The sequence below is a fragment of the Rhinolophus ferrumequinum genome, chromosome 28, assembly GCF_004115265.2.
Source record: "Rhinolophus ferrumequinum isolate MPI-CBG mRhiFer1 chromosome 28, mRhiFer1_v1.p, whole genome shotgun sequence".
Lineage (NCBI taxonomy): Eukaryota > Metazoa > Chordata > Mammalia > Chiroptera > Rhinolophidae > Rhinolophus > Rhinolophus ferrumequinum.
The window spans coordinates 6,692,256-6,704,492 of NC_046311.1; positions in this window are offsets into that span (position 1 = coordinate 6,692,256).

The window sequence follows — 12,237 nt, forward strand, 5'->3', positions numbered from 1 at the left end:
AAGCAGAACTGGAGCCTGGTGTCCCACCGCGCGCCTATGACACTGGCTGACTTGAGGTTGGCCGTGGAGGGGCGCTGCTCACGTCTGTCTCATGTTCTACACTGTGTAAGAACAGTTTGCTCTCCTCGAGCCACCCTGAAAGGAACACCTTCATGGGTGATGAGTACAGCACCCACCCATGCCGGGGCACACAGAAAACCATCTTATTACCTTCCTTATAGTGGCAGCTAATGCAATGGTAACACTGCGTTCTGTGTTATTTTGTACATGTGAAACATTTTTTTGGTTGCATGTAACAGCCACCCCACTTGAACTAGGCTTAAACACAAATGAGACTGTATTGTAAGGATACAGGCCTGTCGCACAGCGCTCAAAACTTTCAGTGTGGTTTGCTCTCAGTGTGAGAACACTCTGGAATCCAGGTTCCAGATGCCATCAGGCCACCCCCTCTGTACTGTGTGCACTAGGGTCCCCAAAAGGTCACGTCTACCTGGAACCTCAGAATGTGACTTTATTTGGAAATAGGGCTTCTGCAGATGTTAAATTAAGATGTCACACTGGCCTTAATCCAATGGTGTCCCTATAAGAAGACGTACAGGAAGACGGATAGAGAGAGGAGACAGGAGAGAGTGCCGTGTGACGACAGAGGTAGAAACATTGGAGCGACACATCTATAATGCCAAAGATTGCCGAAAGCCACCAAAGCTAGGAGAGACGCCAGGAAGGAATCTCCCCTAGAGCCTCTGGCGGGGGTGTGGCCCTGACCGCACCTTGATTTCAGACTTCTAACCTGCAAGAGCCTTGACAGAATACATTTCTGTTGTTTTAAGCCACCCAGGTTTGTCGCAATTGGTTACGGCAGCCCTTGGAAACAAAGATACCTTCTACTGCGCTTGGTTATATCAGCTTCTCTTTTCTCCCTGGCTACCGACTAACTCCTATCCTCCTTCATCCACCTAGCTGCCAATAGCTTGCAGATGTGACACCTGTCCGTCAAGCTTCCAGAAAGAGAGGCAGTACTTTCTACCTGCCCAAATCGAAGTCTCTGGGAAAGAACTCTAATTGGCCCAGCTTAACTTGGGAGAGAAATCTGGACCAATCAACTGTGGCCACAGGAAAGTGACATAGCATCAGGATGGATGGCAGTTCCCAAAGTAGCCTGTGGATGAGCAAAGGGGGGGTAAAAGAGGAATTTGTAGAGTAACAAGTATTCACTGAAGGTGTCCTTAAGATGTTCCATAAATACTGGCCTCCCCGGGCCATGTTAATCCATCATTTTGTATTTTCATGTACATCTATCAATAAACAATGGCGGGGCGGAGAGAGAGAGAGAGATAAAGAGAGAGAACTGAATCTTAAAAAGCCAGAAAATCTAAATCTAGGCTAACCAACAAAAGACTGGTAATTTGCAAAGTCAGAGAGGATGGACAGCCCTGTAACTGGAAATACTAACGCCACAATTTTAAGTAAATAATTCCATGGTCCTTACCTCATGCTGCCTGGAACAGTGAGTTGATGTCATTCAGCCCGGTGCGGAGGGAGACGTCAAGAAGTGGCCAAATAAAACTGCTTGCTTCAGTCTTTGTCTCTGCAAACATTCTCTCCTTCTGTGTTGCAGTGGGGAAACTGAGGCAGCTTATCAGGGTTTTCAGCAGCGAACCGCCTCTGTCCGATGTCATTGTTCCTGGCAAAGACAAAATCACATGATGAAAACTGAGCAGACGCAGGTAGAGAAATACGCAAACTATGCCCACGTTTGTCTTAGAAATGATCAGCTACTTCTGAATAGAAACGGCCAGCGGAGGTCTTGAGAGGCTGGCTGATTAATATTTCTCCATGGAGAACCCCTGTGACGTGCTGAGAGGTGAGAAGCTGCTATGACATCTCCGCCACTCACCTGGACCCCTGGCTAATAAATTATGCCGATGATGGCTCATTAAACTCCTATGTGCAAATTTCATAATTTCAACTACAGAACCGTTATCACGAATGCTCACGTCTGGCAGCCCACATTGCTTTTAAAGAGCTGGTAGCCAGCCTTGAGGACTGAAGGGGATTTGACAGAGGATGAGAAGAGCCTTAAGCCATTTTGAAAAGCCAGGTTATCCCCCAGGTCTGTCCCTGGACAGACAGCAAGTTTTTTTTATGTTCTGTGCATTTTACTACAGTTAAAAAAGAATACATAAATAAATCACCACGAAGAGCATTATTCGATTCCTGCCCCAACGAGGGCACCGAGGAATGATTCAGAGCATATACTTTAAGAAGACACAGACCTGGGTTCACCTCTGAGTTTCCCGTACATCTGAACATGAACTTGGACACGGTAGAATCTTCAAAAATGTTTCTTAAACCAAAACATACCTTTTTTTTTTTCTTTCCAGTGACTAAATCCTATTGAGCACTGGGCTCCCCCAAAGAATTCTTTGGGCCTCCATCAGGCTGTTCTAACAGCCCCGGAGGGGTTCCCCAGCCTACCTTGCAGTTGGTGACCCGACTGGCCCGTGAATATGTGGGAGGTGCACTTTCCCTGCTCTGTACGTGTGTCCCAGAGAACGCGGAGCGAGGAGGCCGCACCTCTGGTTCAGAAATGAAGAGCAAAGTCACTCCACTGTCATTCAACTTGTCAAGTTTGTTCTCCAAGAAGGTACTTCACACAAAAAGGTAGCAATTAGGTTGGTGCACAAGTAATTGCAGTTTAAAAGGTTAAAAATAACTGCGAAAACCGCAATTACTTTTGGACAATACAATAACATAAAATATAATAACATGTAATATGATAACACTAACACCCAACGCAGACCCAGGTGGGTATTTGGAGCCATCCAGCCCAGTTCTGCAATAGAAGCAGGAATGTCCTCAGCAGCCTATTTGTTTCACATCAGGGACTAGCTGGAATTTACCCCACAGGATGTTTGACACGGAAGGGCCTCCGTGATCACTGAACCTTCCCTCTTGCTTTTAAAAATGGGGAAACTGAGGACAAGCGAGGGTTGAGGAACGTGTTTAACAGAAATAAAAGGTAGAAATGGGAAGGGAACTCAGGCGTCTGAGAACCAAGTCCAGATACCTTTCCACAACAACAAGCTGCCTCGCCAAAATCTAAGTACCTTTTCCGTCTCTACATCATCTCTGCTAAGGAACCCGGCTAATTTTCTCTGTATTGCTTCCGCTGTAACATATGTACTGCCAAAATGAGCATGTATGAGAAAAATATGGTGGTTCAATCCTGGACTCATCGGTATACCCCAGTGTACTAGCACGCATCACATCATTTTATAACATGGACTCTTTGGCCCATCTCGCCATCCGCCTTCAGCAGACTGCAAATTCCTTGACAATGGGGATTGTCTTGTTCCCGGTTCCTAGCACAGCACCTATATAAGGCTGACCTTGGAAAGACGGTAGCCAGACCATGATTGTGCAACTGAGGTGTGTACTGTCTATAATGACAAATATGCATTTCATATCTGAGTCTCAGAAGAAGAGAAGTGTCTGGGGAAATTATGGCACATGCAAGGATCCCACTAAATTGTCAGAGGCATAACAGAATGCTGCAGATGCCTTGTGGCTTTTGGTTTTTCACTTTGTTTTTGTTTTATTGCTTTATAATAAAATTAAATCGTATATATGTCAGGAAGCAGGTGGCTGAATCAAGTATTTTAGCATGTCCCAATTTTTTTTTAAATTTAAGTTTATTGGGCTGACAATTGTTAGTAAAGTTACATAGATTTCAGGTGTACAATTCTGTAATACATCATCTATAAATCCCATTGTGTGTTCACCACCCAGAGTCAGTTCTCCTTCCATCACCATATATTTGATCCCCTTTACCCACATCTACCACCTCCCTCCCCCCTTACCCTCTGGTAGCATGTCCCAAATTTTAAGCATTAGATCTGCTCTATTTTCAAAATTAACTCAATTGTCCACTAATCCTTTATGTGTCGAGAACCTGGGTGGCCCAGCCAAAGAGACACCCATCTGGCAATGAAAAACAATTTCACAATAAGCCAGATCCCTCATTTGTGTTTCTCAAAAACCACGCGGTCCAGAGAAGCCCTTATTAGAAGGACCTTATCTTTCTTCACCAATTTCCTTCATTCTCTGCAGCTACTTCAGTGACTTCTGCACATTCGTGGTTCACGTCTGGATCAAAATGGTAGAGTGACACAACAAATTTATGTCCTCTCCACCGTCAAACCCAGAAAATGGTACTAAATTAATATAAAGGGTATAAGCTTTAATACAAAAGAGAATAAGAGGCGGGACCCCAAGTGACAAGCGATTTCAGCCAAGTTCTGCAACATGATGAGGCCATGGAGAAAGCCACTGAGTGAGCAGAAGTCCCCACCGAGAGGAACGCGGACAGCACTACACTCTGAAAGGATCTCGGCCTGCCTTGCAGACAGGTGGAGAGGCTTGGGGTTCAGAAATGTTTGGGGGATGTGGCATGTGAGGCTGCAATGGAAAATGAAAGATGCACATATGGTCCAAATGGATACATAGCCACTGTCCCTGACCACCCCGCCTCCCACACACATGTGGAAACAGACACCTGGAAGCAATCCATATTCCCTCCAGGCAAACAATCAGACACATTTTTCCTAAAGCAACTGAATGTTCCAGGGAAAAGAACTCCGGGTTCTGGCATTAGGAAGGCCCAGGGTAATGGGCGTTGGCCCTCCTGATCCAGGCAGAGCCTTTCATCAGAGAAGCCCTACCTGTGACCTTCAAAAGGGAGCAATCCCTATGAAGGGGCATTTAGCAACAGGGAACAAAATTACATATGCATTTGTTCTCTGAATAGCAAGTCCATTTCCACGAAGCTATCCAAACAATGTATTTGCAAAACTAAGAAAAAGACAAGCTCACGGCAATTCACTGCAACTGTATATACAACAGCAGAAGATGGGACCTAAATATCATCCATAGAAATGGGTTGAATAAACACTGGTGCATCAAAACAAAGGAGAGTTCTGCAACTATTAAAAAAAAAAAAAAAACGAGAAAGCCGACCTGAAACTTCTCTGAGTTTTTCTCTGTAATAACATTGTTAACCTTGACCCATGAATTATATAGACGTGTGTTAATTCCTACATGTGTGAAGATTTTCTGATTGTTTTTCTGTTATTGATTTCAAGTTTGATTCCATTATGGTCAGAGAACATATTCCATAAGATTTTTCTTTTTCCTTTTTTTTTTTTGTCGTTGTTTATTGAAGTTTGTTTGTTTGTTTATAGCCCAAGATGTAATCCATCTTGATGAATGTTTCATAGGCACTTAAAAAGAATGCATATTCTGTTGTTAGGTGAAGTGTGGATTAGATTCGTGTTTCCCAGGTATCTTTGAGGTTGTTTTGATGACCTATATTTTCCCAGAAAACCAGTACCATTGAGATTCTCAAAATATTGTGTTACACTGTAGTATCTTTATGTGTATGCATGCACTGGTGTTTTTATATGTATACAATATAGACAACTATCTGCAAACAGTATATACTTTATATGATTGGCTTTGTAAGAGTTACCACATATACAAATGTGATCCTACTCTATGTATCCATTTGTGGAGTGCTTTTCTCACTCAACATTTTGTTTCCCAGATGTATCCTTATTGACACATAAAGACAGCTCATTGCTTTTAACTGCTGTGCACTAACCTTTTTTGTGAATAAACAGTAACCGTTTACCTGCTCTCATGCTGCCTTGAGTTATCATTATATCAGGAGCCTGGGTAGAATCTGTAGCAGGACAGTTGGCAGGAGTCTGCCACTTTCTTCTTCCTTCTAGTCTTCTCACCTCTCCCTACACCACCAACCTCTCCTCCCCCTGTTCCCCCCATAAACTCCATATTCCTCCCAGGGACCCCTCTTCTTTTCTGGAATCTCTCCCTGCAATATGTTTCCATGCCAGGTCTTTGTTTACACCTTGAGAAGCTTTCTCTCTTCCTGTTGAATGCCACTCATCCAGCAAAGCCCAGCACAAATGTGGCCTCCAACACTCACTCTTCCCACCCCAATTCTGTCACAGCATTTGATTTGATTCTCTTTGGGGTTCTTACTTGTATTTTGCAGTTTGTGTATTTTCAGCACCATTGGGCACGATCTGTGCTATTTTTAAGGATAAGGACTGATTTATTCACCTCTGTGCTCCATCTCCCTCTGGATCTACTCAACTCCCAGCACTGCGCCTGGAAGAAGCTGAGCATGTGATAAACATTTTGAAGCCAACACACTGTAGCCTCTAAACAACTCCTAGATAGCATTCCCACTTGCTATGCATGGACTCATTTGAGCATAGAACAAAATTCCACAGGGCGTACCCTTTTCCTGGAGAAGCCCTTCTGGAGCCAGAAATCCTGCAGTCCTATCCTGGCTACGCCCCGCACAGCTTCATGGAGGACAGGGAGAGGGCCTGGGGAGTGGAGCCCCACCCCCCACAAACCAGGAGGCATCAGACCCCTAATGGGACAGATTTTTCAGGGGTGGCAAGTGAGAGCTCCAGAGCTCCAGACCCTCCAGCTGGGGAGTTACCAGAGACCACCTCCAAAGTTATGATGGCATCACAAACCATAATTGCAATTGAGCAGCCGACCGCAGGCCAACTGCCTGGGGGGGGGGGACCGGCGGCGGGTCACAAGGTTCATAACACCAGCGTGGGCCAGGGAGCTGGGTCCTATGCAACTGGACCGAGAAACAACGGCTTGAACAGAAGTGGGGGTGGGGGGATAGATAAATACATAAATAAATAAAATGAAAAAAAGAATGTTTAAAATAATAATAATTATTACAGTTAATTGAGCACTTATGACAAGAAACCCAGGGGCTCTCTTTGGCACTTTACAAATATCTAGTCAGAAAGGCAACTGCTAACATTTTTAGGGTTTATTACCTGATAAACCCTAAGGCTTTGGGCTAAGTGTTCTATACAGATTTTTTTTTCTTTTTCTTTTAAATATTTTTCAGCCTTTACTTTTTTTCTTTATTTTTTCCCCTTTCTTCTGCCTCCCCCACTCCAGTTCAAGCTGTTGTTTCTCAGTCTAGTTGTGTAGGATGCAGCCCCCTGGCCCATGCTCGTATTATGAGGCTTGCGCTCCCCCCGGCTGGGGCAGTTGGTCAGCAGCCGTCAGTTGGCTGCTCACAGCAGCTCACAGAGGCTGCCAGCCACTCACAAATATAAACCCCAATTCTTTCCGGCTGTCTGCAAATGCCATTTCCATTCCTTTTTCCTTCCTTTCTTCTTTGTCTTTCTGTCCTTCCTCCTCCCCTTCCTACCCTATTTTTAAACATTATTTTTAATTATTCAAAGAAAAGATGAAAACATTTTTCTAAAAATCCAGACTACTTAGATAGACTATACAACTCCTTTATCCGTCCGCTTCGCCATCCTTATCTGTGCATAGAAATAATTAGTTTTATTTCATTTTTTTAAAGCTTCTAGATTGGTTTTTAAATTATTTTTGTGGGTAAGTGATAGATTCCCATGATGCAGAAATCAAATGACCTCACTGACCAGCGCTACCCCCATCTCTGTCCCCCACCAGCTCAACTACCTTTCCTCAGTCACAGAGGACTTCTTGGGCTCATTTTCTGAATGTCTCCACAGTGTTTCTTCATTGACATGCGTGTATTTACAAGCATGCTAACCTTTCCCACTTTTAGCCCTAAAAGTAGCACCCTATATCCACTGTGTTGCATCATCAACAGTCATTTACTAACCCTTGTTCCACACTGTGTCTTTCCTTCTGGTTTCTGGGAAGGGAGTACAACGCGCCCTGGCCAACGCGTCAAAAAGGAGGCATTTGTTCTGCGATGTTCTCTTATCTTCCTTCCTGCAGCTCATTCCCACCCCCTCTGTTCAGCTCCTCCACAGCTGGCACCACTGGCTGAGGCCGGCACAGCTGAAGCTCTGCCTGGTGTCTGAACATGCCCGCTGCCCCAAAGACCAAGGCACTCACCCCTTCATCCTGTCTACACTGCCAGCCTGCCCTGTGTGGTACAGAAGCTCGAGAATGCTTTCTATAGCCAGTAAGGGTCTAACCTTTGGCTTTTGCATGGTTTAGGGAAAGGGGTTCATGAACATTGCTAGAATGGAGACCCCCGAGTGACCGCAGCTTCTTGGGGTAGAAGGAGCTACAAGGGCAGAAGGGCTTCTTCCTCACACAGTCCCCACACTGCCACCAGGTGAAGGCAGGACCTGCTCTCGCCTCCCACAGACTCTGTCCCTGCCAGGCCCCGCCCTGCTCTGCAGTGTGCACCCAAGGCAGAAGCAGTGACTCACCAGCGACCTTGATCCCAGCTGTTCCCTCAGCATGGCAATCGCCACCCAGCCTATCCCTTGGGAACGGAAGCTGACAAAGCCATGGAGATCTGCCCCAGCCCTGCCCTGGGAGGCCCCACCTGACCAAGGGTTCCATCTTTGGGGAGTTTCATCGAGAACTAAAGTCTTGGATGGTTACCCAACAGGGAGATCAGAACCTACTGACTTGATGGTGGCTCAAACTGCCCCTGAAGCTCCATCCAATCCATTCTGAATTCACTGAATAAATATTTATGGAGAACCTGCTCTGCGCCAGCTATTGTTCTAGGTCTGGAAATGCAGCAACGAGCAAAACAAAGCCCCTGCTCTCATGGAACTTACATTCTGGGAGAGGAGATTGTATTGTCAATGTTTGTGCACTTGTACTGTCAACCAGGAACACCTATAGATAAACGACATGGTTTTATTACTTGTTTCAATGAGGGAGAACACACACCACTGGGGCACCAAGGGGCATCTCGGTACCAGGGTGTTAAAAAGAACCTCTAATAGGATTTGGCTTCACAGGAACTGTTAGAGGTGGGGTAGGAGGGGTGCTTTCAGAAAGCAGGGATGAGTCTATGACAGGATATCTCAATAAATCTCATCTAAAAGGAAGGCAGCCCAGAGAGAGGCCAAAGCTGGAATGAATAAAGAAGCAGCGGTCACTCCTATTAAGAGTGGATGTTTGGCATTTTGTGGTTTGGCCTGTGCTTGTGTTTTGCTGGGTTGAGAAGTGATTATGGAGTGTTGTTCTTTTTGTCTTGACCCACATGGTCCCAGCGTGGCTTTGTCTGAAGCTGGTGTTCTGTGAAATTATTTATGTTCCACAGGAAAACAGCAAGACCTAGCTAAGTGGGCAGGGCCAGCTCTGAGATGTCAGGACTGCTACTGAGTCCATGGGAGGAGAAAGACATCTTCCACAGGACTGCGTATCAGGAGCTCGATGGGCGCGTGTTGAAGGTTCGTGTTCCTAGACATCCAACTGAGACATCAAGTAGGCAGTTGTACCTGTGGGCCTGGAATTCTTGGAGAAGAGGTGGTGTGAGGAACCAAAGATTCAGAGGTGTCTTGGTCCCGGACTTTCCAGAAGTCTCTGGGCAGTGAGGTGGAAAAACAGAGACAAAGGTCATTGTAACACTGGCTGGTGAGGGCTAAGATGGAAGTTAGGCTCCAGGGTCTACAGTAAAGACTGAGACAGATGGCAAAGCAAGCTTCATCGCCTCTTTTCCTTCCAAACCGTATCTAAATTTAGTAACTCAGTCCGCGTTCTTGGTGTGATTTTGTTCCGCTGGTCTGATTTCATTTTCATATACAGAGGGGTTCCAAAAAAATGTACATACATTTTAAGATAACATCCCTTAATGTATACTTTTTTGGGGGCACCTTTGGCACCCCCTGTATTTCAGTACCTAATTTAAGCATTGGAGTAGAGGAGGGGGAAAATGGTAACGTGGACTGGATTTTAGCTGGTTGGCATATAGGACTTCTCAGAGAACCTGAATGGAATAATAAGCAATGGTTGTAAACTTGCTAAGAGTCAATTTTGTGTGTGGAGCTTCATCCAACCAACAATTATGTAAATACTCTAGCTCTAGAAAATTGGCAGGATGCTAGAAATTACAAATGTGATCTGTGTCATTTCTTTAATGGGCCAATTATCGTGACGCCGCCTTCTCCCCATCGAGGGCAGCTTCCCAGCACCATTTGCCAGCTCTTCCCTCGGGCCAAGATGGCTCTTAAAGATCAGAACCCCTGTCAAATATACGGTGATGGAAGGAGAACTGAGTCTGGGTGGTGAACACTCAGTGTGACGCATAGATGATGTATTACAGAATTGTACACCTGAAACCTATGTCACTTTACTAACCATTGTCACCCCAATAAACTTTAAAAAAAGAGTCAAAAAAAAAAAAATGTCAGAACCCCTGTGACTTAAAGGGCTCCAGCTCCGGGCCCAATGGAGACAAACCTACGTGGGCCACTTACGAGGTGCCAGGCCCGTGACATACGTTCTCTTATTTAATATTTACAGTAACCCTACAAGATAGGTTCTAGAATCCTCCTTTCACCTGTACGAATCTGACACTCAAAGAGCCTGAGCCATCTGTGTCCGGTCCTACACGGCCTTTGCGGGTTCCAACCCACACCTCAGGCCGCTTGACTCTGCAGGGCCCTGTCCCCCTCTCCCGATGGCCTCTCCCTAGTATCTCACTGCCTTTTAGTCCTGGAATCTCTGTTGTCCAGTCTACGCAGTCGCCTACCCCTGGGTCTCCTTCCCAGTTTCCACCAGTCAAAATCCTCCCTCTCCTCCCCCCTCCCCCTTACCCCCCCGCATCACCCACCAGCGTGGCCCTTGCTTCCAGGGCCTTCTCCCTGCTCCTGCTTGGCTCTCACAGCACTTAGCACTTTCTATACGTCACCAAGGCTCTCTGCAGCCCTGACCTACCTGAATGGTCCATTTTTGGGAGGAGGGAGAAAAGAAAGGGCCCTTGTTGTGCACGTACTTTGTCGTGGGACTGTCTCTATCATTCCCACAAATGATCCTCTGAGGACTTTCCCCTGCCATGTGTCACATGACGGTCGGAGGCACCAACTCAACGCCAACAGGCATCCTCAACTCGGGCTGCGGCGAAGGACACTTTGGTTGTGGTTGATTCAGTGCAAACAGCTCAAGTGCATGGCTGGGAGCCGGCCTTCTCCTCGCAGAACCGCTCCGAGGCGCCTCTCCTCACAGAACGGCGGAGGCGCCCTGGGGTGAGGTGGCTTTGGGGTGAGATGACCCCCTCCTCACGGCATAGCTGGGAGACAGCCCTAAGGCAGGTGGACCCCTCTTCACAGCTACGCTAGGACGCAACTCAGGTGAGGTCACTCTCTCCGCACAGCATGGCTGGGAGGCGCCCTAGGGTGAGGCAGCTTTTGGGTGAAGCCACCCTCTCACAGCACAGCTGGAAGGCGCCCTCACAGGTGGCCTCAGGTGAGGGCCCGCAGCCGCTGTGCTCCTCAGCCTGGCAAACACAGCCTTTGGTAGACAGGGAACTCACAGAGCCAGAGGGGGCGGATTTGTATACAGAGAGAGATGCCCCAGTCCCTGGTCCCTAATTGCTCCATCCTCACGGGAATGAGGACTCCTACTCCTCCAGTTTGATGAATGCAAAAAGCACTCTCCTGATTGGTCAGAATGGCGCCACTCTGATTGGCCAGTGAAGACAGTTCTGGGGGAGTCTACAGCTGTGCAGTTCCAATTGGATGGGGAAAGTCTCAGTCCTGCTGGTTGAAATAGGATTCCAGGAATTCCTTTATAAAGGTTGGCTCAGTTGGGAGGAACACTATGCAAAGAGTCAGTTCAGTGTAGGAAGCAGGCAGCTCAGGGCTAGCTTCTCCCTGAAGCATGGCTTCCATGACAGACCTGTTTAGACAGGCTGCTGGGCTCTGTTTTTAAATCTAGTAGGTACTTTCTTTCTCCTTTCGCCACGTGAATACAGGTTACAGATGAAGAAACTGGATACACAGCAACCTGCAGTGGAATATAATGCAAACCCAGAAGGCAAGAAGGAGTAATTACAAACCATTCCCTGCCTTGGAGACTAGCACAGCCCAGACGTCCAGTAAAGGTTTGTGGAGTAAATGAATGGATGAATGAATGAATATTTGAAGGTTGACTTACTAAAGGAACTTAGAAATGACAGGAGAGCTACAGTACCGTGAAAAATACATATTCCAAATACAGACAGCATTTGGTTTAGTGGCTACAGAAAATCCCAAACACTGAAACAGGCCCAGAGAAAACCTGCCCTCAACATTTTCACAGCTAAAAGTGCAGCTCCGCAGACCAGGTGCAAAAGAGTCAGATGCAATCTACAAAGCTCCCTTCTTTGGAACACTCTAGAAGACCCGGGTTTTGTTCCCAAACTTCGGCCGCGCGCAGGGGTGGGGG